Source organism: Vulpes lagopus, chromosome 21 (assembly GCF_018345385.1).
Source record: "Vulpes lagopus strain Blue_001 chromosome 21, ASM1834538v1, whole genome shotgun sequence".
Classification (NCBI taxonomy): domain Eukaryota; kingdom Metazoa; phylum Chordata; class Mammalia; order Carnivora; family Canidae; genus Vulpes; species Vulpes lagopus.
In genome coordinates, this window is record NC_054844.1 from 12415383 (window position 1) to 12423956 (window position 8574).

Below are 8574 nucleotides of genomic sequence, written 5' to 3' on the forward strand. Positions count from 1 at the left end.
GATGATTGAAAAACCATCTTTTTTTTTTTTTTTTTTAAGAATTTTATTTATTTCAGAGAAAGAGCATGAGCAGGGGAGGGGGAGAGGGAGGAGCAGACTCTCGGCCGAGCTGGAGCGGATGTGGGACTCGATCCCAGAGTGCTGGGATCATGGTCTGAGCCAACTCAGCCACCTCGGGGCCCGAAAAACCATCTTTTTTTTTTTTTTTTTTTAAAGAATTTTATTTTATTTATGACAGTCACAGAGAGAGAGAGAGAGAGGTAGAGACACAGGCAGAGGGAGAAGCAGGCTCCATGCACCGGGAGCCTGATGTGGGATTCGAACCCGGGTCTCCAGGATCGCGCCCTGGGCCAAAGGCAGGCGCCAAACCGCTGCGCCACCCGGGGATCCCCCGAAAAACCATCTTAACTACTTTTCTCCTTACTACTTTCTTTCCTCCAATCAGTTTTAATCACAAATTCCACCTTAATTTCCCAAAGCACGGCTTTGCTCATTCCGTCCTTCCAATCAAAGCCTTCTCACCACTTCAGTTACCATTTGTTGATTTCCTGTTCCTCCATAAGTATTTTATAATATCATCTCTACTTCTTAAACCACTAAACATACGTATTTTATAGCCATCTTACAAAGGAGGAACCTGATACTCAGAATAATTAAGTGACTTTCCTAAAGTCAAAAACCAATGCACTGCTTGGCCAGGATTTGAATTCATGAATGTGGTGTCCATATCCACAACACTTTATGGGGCTTCTGGTGGCTCAGTCAGTTGAGTGTCCACTCTTGGTTTCTGCTCAGGTCCAGATCTCATTGGTGGTGAGATGGAGCCCCTTAGGCAGGCTCCCAGCTCACTGGGGAGTCTGTTTGAAGATTCTCTCTCTGTGTCTCTCCCCTCCCCCCCTCGATCGCAGCCCACACTTTCTCTTTCTAATAAAAAAATAAATCTTAAAAAAAAAAAAAGTCCATAACACTTTTTTGCTCCCTGTCACTTGATCTCTTACAGAGCTACATATGGCACTACTTGCCAAATACCCTCTGTATGTTCCTCCCCTTGTGCTACGGAGATGCCTCCACCAGACCATCACCCTCTGTTGCACCCCTTGATATTTGAATTCTTTGAAAGTACATGTTCATTGTATCTCCAGAAGCACTGTGTGGCCCTTCTATCTGAACTCACCTACCATTTTGTGTATTCAAATGTTTCTGCCTATATAAAGATTTTATATGCACATTTAACTCACTGGTTATATTGTCATCTGGAATTGTTAACCTGATTGATAGCCTCATTTGTGCAGGCCACTCTGAACCAACCCTGGGGGACTTTGGCTATGCCTGCATCTTGACAGAGGGGACCTTGAACCTGAGCCATATAGTGGGAATCAATAATGGTGATACTGATGACTTCTAGTTTTGTGGTAACAGATATTAACTTTATTAATTATGTATAAAAATATTTACTTTTGACTAATGTTTGTGGATTGCTATAAAATAAATGGCTATTTAGTTGTTTTATATATTCTTGACTCTAGAATGACGAGTATGAGTCAGTGTTATTTTATGTGCTAGTCAAGAAAGAAAACAAATGCTACCTAGTAAGCTATGACATTTAATTGATTTGAAATCATCCAGAGACATTAAAATGTGAAATAGCATGTAACTTACAATTCATAAGAGATTGCATGTTGCTTTGTGAGAGTTCCTGAGTCTTTCCTCCTCATAGCCATGTCCCCTTTATTACAAACTAATTTATTAAAGGGTAAAGATCTGGGGATCCCTGGGTGGCTCAGCAGTTAGTGCCTGCCTTCAGCCCAGGGCGTGGTCCTGGGGGCCCGGGGTTGAGCCCCGCATTGGGCTCCCTGCATGGAGCTGGCTTCTTCCTCTGCCTGTGTCTCTGCCTCTCTCTCTGTCTCTGTCTTTCATGAATAAATAAATAAAATCTTAAAAAAAATAAGTAAAGGGCAAAGATCTATTTTTCTTTGGCTTTACCCTACCAAAGAGTTGCTCAATAACTGTCCAATGATTAACAAAACTATTTTTAGGGAGAGGGAAAGAATCTCAAGCCGACTCTGCACTGAGCATGGAGCCAGACACAGGGCTCGATCTCAGTACCCTGAGATCATGACCTGTGCTGACACCATGAGTTGGATGCTCAACCAACTGAGCTACCCAGGTGACCCAAAACTATTCTTGATATTAAATCTAATCATCTTTTAGTTACTAAAGTAGTTACAGTGAAATGGGACCTATTACTCAGCATGGTCAAGTAGCAAAAACATTTGGGAATCAGAATACATAGGGTCAGATGATCTGGATTCCAACTTGGCTATGCCTCCTCTGCAAATTCCCAAACCTCTGTAAGCCTCGGTCCCTACATCTGCAATATTGAGGTAATAATGTCCCCTCACAGTGCTGTTGGCAGGATTGAAATTGCCCAGGCATTTAAAACCACTGCGTGCACTGTTAAGGGCTAGACTCTCCGCACCCCCAGGGTCAAGTTGGTTCTTCTACTAAGAACTGAACCCACAGACCTCAAGGGCATCACATGGATGCATCATTTTAAAGATTATTTAAAATGCATCATTTAACAGATTATTAGGAGTTTTCCTTTGAAGAATTTGATATGTTGCAAGATACTTCCCTTTGCAATTTATTAAGTATGAAAGTTGAATAATGTTGGCTGCCTGTGTATTGTAGACAAAAGATACCGTATATATTGTTTATGCAGTGGTTCTCAGGGTAAAATGTTACAATGAAGCAGAATTTGTGGGAGAGGGACAACCATAACCTACTTATATTCCTTGAGGGCTGGATATGAGCCGTAGCACCATGGGTGCTCTATTTGTTTAATCTCATTAAACTTTACCCTAATCCTGGAAGGAAGGTACCTGTACTTCCCCAATGTTGTAGGTTAAGAAACTGGGGACACAGACAAGCTAGGTAATCTACCTAAGAGCAGGCAGCTAGTTAAGAGTGAGGGTAGGGTTCACACGCAAGCACCTTCTGTAAGCATCTAGGGCTGTAGAGGAGGAAGTATGACCCTCCCATTTCCAAATCACCAGGTGCTGAAGAGGGTGGGGAAGAAGTCACTGGAGAACTAGATAATTAATAAGAGCAAGCACTACAGCTGCTTGTTTCCCTGGAAATGATACCCAGGAAGAGAGATGAGTTCACGAGATGGAGGGTGGATGTGGGGGTTGATATCTACAGCAGAGGAACCCACTCAAAATATGGAGCTTGATGGGAGAAACATTTAGACGCAGAGTTTACCCAGGCCAAGAATGAAGTAATGCAGGTGGTAATATTGATGTGTTAAGACAGGACAAAGCAGAGCTCTATCAACCAAACTTGTATGCATGTTAAATTGCCTACTCACCATATACAAGGAGAAGAGAGCAAAACCAGGAGCTGTGGGAAGAGAAACTGGTGAAGTGAGTGTGGTAAGGAGAATTCAGTTGCTGAGGAGAGAGGAAGATTTGGAGGAAAGTCACTTTAATTGGATGGAAGTTTTTTTTTGTTTTTTGTTTTGTTTGTTTGTTTTGTTTTTGGATACATATGGTAATTGCCTCTTCCTTCTTTGCAGGAAATGTTCATTAAGTCAACCTACTTTCCCAGGTCAGTGGGTCACATGGGAAGTCAAAAGTTGAGCCTGGCCTTAATTAAAAGGAGATGAGGTTCAATGACTTTGGATAACATCTAATTGACCTTGAGTCTTATTTTTATTCTTCCTTTGAATTGAAGCCCAAAAACATACTCTATACTGAGGTTGTATGATATAAAATCTTTTCCACCAAATTAGACAGAATATTGGAAACTCGTTCCATTGTTGTATGTTATTGCAACAGGAATGATGAGCCATTTTATTTTTGGTCGCCCAACCCCTTTCAGAATGGGCTTCAATTTATTGTTTCATTTATTTATTTTAAAAAATATTTTATTTATTTATTTATTCATAAGAGAGGCAGAGACATAGGCAGAGGGAGGATTAGGCTCCCTGTGGGGAGACCGATACAGGGCTCAATCCCAGGACCACAGGATCATGACCTGAACCAAAGGCAGATGCTTAACCATTAAGCCACCCAGGAGTCCCCAGTTTATTGTTTGAAAGATCAGTTGCACATTAAAAAATTGGCATTTTAGTTAAAATGATGAATATGCTAACAATACCACTAATAATATCAGTGAAATCATTGAAGATGGCTCCTAACACCTTTGGCATCTTTTCTACATGACGATTATAACTTTGTTTCCTCTAAGAAAAAAGGCACTCTGAAAAACAGTAAACCAAGTTTCCAAGCCTTAAAAGCTGAGGCTGAGGATTAGGCTCAACTGTGGTGTCTCAGTGGGGAGATGTAGGTTAGAGAAATAGATATGAAAGTCTATCTTTGGCTGCTCACAGGCACCTTGGAAGTGATGAAATTGTCCAGGTAGAGTAGGTAAAATAAGAAAAGAGAGCCCTGAGAGGACACTGAGGAATGCCAACATTCAAGGGGCCAGAGTAGGGGACAATTGCACTAAGGAGAATGAGAAAAAGTTGTGATATAAGGAGGGGAAATCCATAGAGCCACTGAGCCAAGAAGCCAAGAGAAGAGTATATCCAAGAAGCGGCGATGGACAGTATCAGATGCTATTAAGAAGTCGTTTGAAGGGGACTGCTACATCCATTCGGTGTAACAACAAGAATGCCTCTGATCTCGGGGCGCCTGGGTGGAAGTCAGTTAAGTCTGCAATTCATGATTTTGGCTCAGGTCATGATCTCAGGATCATGGGATCGAGCCTCGGGTTGGGCTCCACACTCAGTGCAGAGTCTACTTGTCTGTCTCCCTCTGCTCCTCCCCTGCTCTCTTTCTCTCACTCTCTTAAATATATATATATATATATATTTTTTTTTTCTTAAGGAATGCCTCTGATCTTGGCAAGAACAGTTACAATAAGGGTTGAGAGGTGCAAAATCAGACTGAGTGATCCAAGGAGAATGTAGATTTACCAGAAGTAGATGACACAGTTTGGTTGTTAAAAAGAGGAGGGTAATACATGGCAGCTGAATGAGGAGGGAAGGTCAAGATACTTTTTTTTTTTTTTTAACATGGTAAGGATTGAAGTTTTAATTTAGAAAAGAAGGAGCAAGGAAGAAGGAAGATGCAGGATTGAGGTGGTCAACCGGGTGATATTTCTAAGAAGTTAAAATAGAGGAGACCATTCTGAGGAGGTTAGACATATCTTCCATTATACAAAGAGGGAAGGAGGAAAAGATGAGTATAGATGTCTATGCTTTTGTAGGTTGCAGGTGGAAAGTTGTGGGAGCTCATGTCAGAAGGTTTTTCTTTTCCCTGTGAGTAGGTTATGAAAATGATGGAACAGATACAGGACAGAACAGGGACCATTCTTTCCCTTTAGGCAAGGCATCTGCAAGTCAAATAATGATTGGCAATAAGGCATCAGAACACAGTTGTATGCACTACTGAGAAAGCTAGAACGTTTGGTCAAGGTAGAGGGGATCTATCCACTAAGATTTTTACAGAGAATGGCTAAATAATTGGTCTTCCTGCCTCACATTAGCAGAGAGTGTAATCTGGTGCAACCAAGATGCTTCTTCTTTTTTTTTTTTTTTAAGATTTTATTTATTTATTCATGAGACACACACACACACACACACAGAGAGAGAGAGAGAGAGAGAGGCAGAGGGAGAAGCAGGCTCCGTGCAAGGAGCCCGAGGTGGGACTAGATCCCCAGTCTCCAGGATCACACCCTGGGCTGAAGGCGCCGCTAAACCGCTGAGCCACCTGGGCTGCCCAACCAAGATGCTTCTGAGTGCAGATCCAAGAGCCTGAGGCTTGGAGACGAAGGAGTTCCTTCTTCATTACCTTCTTCCCTCATCTGCATAAAGACTGCATCCCAAATGAGCCTTTTTCATCCAGGACATCCTACCAGGTGTTTGACTGTGCACATGTTCCAACCTCAGGGGAGTCCCCTCTCTGCTCAGAAAAGTGATGGTTTGTCCTCTGCCTCCTCTTAGAACATAACACTAAATCACTACTACAGCTATTTATTCACCAGGGAATGGCTTCCTTGCGGTTTTGCTTCCAAATCACAAAACAAAAGGTCATGTCCTTTAGTTTTCTTTTCCCCTCATTTAAAAAAATAATTAAATTCAATTAATTAACATATAGTGTATTATTAGTTTCAGAGGTAGAGGGCAGTGACTCATCAGTTATATAATACCCAGTGCTCATTACATCACATGCCCTCCTTCATGTCCATCCCCCAATTACCCCTCCCCCTATTTCCTATTTCCTTTAATTTTCAACCCTTCTTCTGGTCTGGTTTGTTTAGTCTTATACCCATTTGGCACATGTTTATTGAATGCCTACTAAGCTCTTACATAGGCTCTATGCTTGAGCAGTGGCAAGACAGACAAAAACCCTTGCTTTTTATAGTTCAATGTCGGAGAGAGTCACCAATAAATATCTAATAGGGCAGGTGGTGTGTGTTAAGGCAGAGGTGTGTCAATGTATGTCACTTTAGACAGCCTGGTGACATCTGAACAGAGACCCAAAGCAATGAGGGAATAATTGAGGAGATAGCAAGGGGAAACATTTTTAAGTCAGTAAGAAGACCATAGGCAAAGGTTCTGAGGTAGGAAATACCTGGTATATTGAGGCAAGTGAGGAAGCCAGTGTGGCTGGAGGTGACTGAGAAGGGAAGAAGGTAGTAGTCCCAAGAGTGGCTTCAGGCATGGGCTCTAGAGCCAAGCTGCCCAGGTTCAAATCCTAGTTCTACTGCATACAAGTTTGGTGACCTCAGGCAGGTTATTTGTCCTTTCTGGGGCTCACGGTTCTAATCTGTAAAATGAGGATAATGATAACACCTACTCATAGGCTTGTTATAAGGATAAATAGTTGTCAAGCCCTTAGGACAGTGCCTGGCATACAATAAGTGCTGTATAAGGCATCTTAAACCAAGAAAGAAGAAAAATGACTTGACGTGATGTGATGGTTAATTTCATGTGTTAACCTGATCGGGTCATGAGGATATACAGGTGTTTGCCTCAACATTATTCTGTGTGTGTCTGTGAGGGTGTGTGTGTCTGTGACACTGTGTCACAGTGTGTCTGTGAGGGTGTTTCTGGATGAGATCAATATTTGAATCAGTAGCCCCGTAAACCAGATTGCCCTCCCCCATGTGGGGGGTGGGGGCTCATCCAATCTGGTAGAGGCCTGAATAGAACAAAATGAGGGGCAACGGAGAATTCAAGATCTTGTCGGATTTTGAGATGGACCATTGGTCTTTTCCACTCAGACTAGAACTTATACTGCTGGCTCTCCTGGGTCTCCAGCCTGCAGACAGCAGACCACAGGACTTCTCAGCCTCCATAACCACATGAGCCAATTGCTTATAATAAATCTCTACATATGCAATATATAAAATTAAATATGATAAGATTGTATATAAATATATGAGTATAAATTCAAATAAATACATAAATTTATATAAATTTGTATGAGAATCCTGCCTCATACAGATGGGGTATAGGGCAGATCATATACGACCTTATAGGTCATTCAGGTTCATTGTGAGGACTTTGGATTTATTCTGAGGGGGATGGGAAGCCACTGGAGGTAGGGGCAAGGGTGGAAGCAGGGAGGCCAGCTAGTAGGCCCTTGAGGTAATTAATGCAGGTGAAAGGTGTTGATGGCTCAGACAAGGATGAAGACTTCAGGGATGCTGAGAGGTGATTGAGTTCTGGGTGAACTTGGAGGTACAGTTAATAGGATTCTTTTTTTTTTTAAAAAGATTTTATTTATTATTTATTTAAGAGAGAGAGGGAGAAAAAGAGATAGATCACCAGCAGGAAGGAGAGGCAGAGGGAGAAGCAAACTCCCTGCTGAGCAGGGAGCTGATGTGGACCCGATCCCAGGACCCTGGGATCATGACCCGAGCCGAACACAGACACTTAACTGACCGAGCAATGCAATTCCCACCATGGGCGAATAGGGATTCTGCTGGTGAAATGGGGTGTCAGGCATTGAGGATGATTTGAAGGTGTTTGGCCTGAGCAACTGTAAAAATACAGTATGTAGGGAGCACCTGGATGGCTCAGTTGGTTTCAGGTCAAGTCTTGATCTAGGGGTTGTGGGTTCAAGCCCCATATTGGGCTCCACACTGGGCAAGGAGCCTACATAAAAAAAGAAAGAAAGAAGAAAAGAAAAGGAAAGAAAAGAAAAGAAAGAAGGAAAGAAAGAAAATACAGTATGTAGGACAGTAGTAGTTACTATATATATGGCCCTTCCTCAGGAGTGAGGTTGCAGATTAGATGCAGACTCAGTCAGTCCTGCGTGCTTCTTTGCTTCTTGGTTGTAGTTGAGCAAATAAGGACAAATATATCCTCCCCCAAACAACCATTAGTTTTCCGCTATAGCACAGCTGAAGTTCTTACTTTAAAATGGTCATTGTTTTTGTTGCCTAAAGGAGGCGGTGTGTACTGACTGCCTCAGCTCACACAACTGTTAACCCATTTTGCCGATGTTCAGAGTCTTTTGGTTCCTGGGAGCTGCAGCTTCCCAAATCTTGCCATTCACT